Source organism: Arachis duranensis, chromosome 6 (genome assembly GCF_000817695.3).
Source record: "Arachis duranensis cultivar V14167 chromosome 6, aradu.V14167.gnm2.J7QH, whole genome shotgun sequence".
Lineage (NCBI taxonomy): Eukaryota > Viridiplantae > Streptophyta > Magnoliopsida > Fabales > Fabaceae > Arachis > Arachis duranensis.
Window position 1 is genome coordinate 49,461,093 of NC_029777.3, and position 490 is coordinate 49,461,582.

A 490-nucleotide genomic window follows, 5' to 3' on the forward strand; every position below is an offset into this window, starting at 1 on the left:
TAGTTAGTTTTTAGTATATTTTTATTAGTTTTTAATTAAAATTCACTTTTCTGGACTTTACTATGAGTTTGTGTGCTTTTCTGTGATTTCAGGTATTTTCTGGCTGAAATTGAGGGACCTGAGCAAAAATCTGATTCAGAGACTGAAAAGGACTGCAGATGCTGTTGGATTCTGATCTTCCTACACTCGAAGTGGATTTTCTGGAGCTACAGAAGCCCAATTGGCGCGCTCTCAACGGCGTTGAAAAGTAGACATCCTGGGCTTTCCAGCAATGTATAATAGTCCATACTTTGCCCGAGATTTGATGGCCCAAACCGGCGTTGCAAATCAGCTTCAGAATTCCCAGCGTTTAACGCTGGAATTGGAATAAAAATTGGAGTTAAACGCCCAAACTGGCATAAAAGCTGGCGTTTAACTCCAGGAAAAGTCTCTACACGAAAATGCTTCAATGCTCAGCCCAAGCACACACCAAGTGGGCCCGGAAGTGGAT

The 490-nt window shown here is 42.0% G+C and overlaps 1 protein-coding gene across 1 annotated transcript in view; it reads right to left on the reverse strand.

Annotated features, from left to right (window-relative positions):
* Positions 1–490, reverse strand: part of LOC127748464 (uncharacterized) — a 17,352-nt gene that overhangs the window by 14,108 nt on the left and 2,754 nt on the right. The gene's annotated exons all lie outside the window — the stretch shown is intronic.